The sequence below is a fragment of the Antrostomus carolinensis genome, unplaced genomic scaffold (genome assembly GCF_000700745.2).
Source record: "Antrostomus carolinensis isolate BGI_N321 unplaced genomic scaffold, ASM70074v2 scaffold28331, whole genome shotgun sequence".
Lineage (NCBI taxonomy): Eukaryota > Metazoa > Chordata > Aves > Caprimulgiformes > Caprimulgidae > Antrostomus > Antrostomus carolinensis.
Window position 1 is genome coordinate 25,373 of NW_010296704.1, and position 510 is coordinate 25,882.

Here is a 510-nt window from a genome sequence, read left to right on the forward strand (position 1 = left end):
GTTGGAGCTTTGCTTGAGCCACGATGCCACAACTGGTCCATCCTACACCTTCCCTGGAGTCACTTCTCATGCAGTGATGACATCTCCCTACTGGACATGAACGTCTGGCATTTCCATAATGTGCCTACTTGGCTGATGAAAAGCTGTGCCCCAAATAAGATGCTTTTGGACCCAAGAACTGTGGTCCAATCTCTGGCCGAGGGTTTAATGAGGAAGATCAGGTTTGGCAATTCTTCACAGCCCAGTGAGGGGCCTTTTCTGAGCACCCAACAGAGTCTGACCTTTTAATTAGAGCAGTCACCCGCCACATACTTCTCCATTGTCCTTGAATTCCCTGACCTTCCTTATTCAGCCTCAAAAATTTCTCTTGGCTTCCATCATCATTACTCCCTAACCTACTAAACACCAAACACTTTCTATTTCTACTTTTGAAAGCACTTATCAAAAAAACCTGCTTTTGCCAGAAATCCCAGCTTCATCCCAAACGTATGCATTTCTTTCCAACAGCTT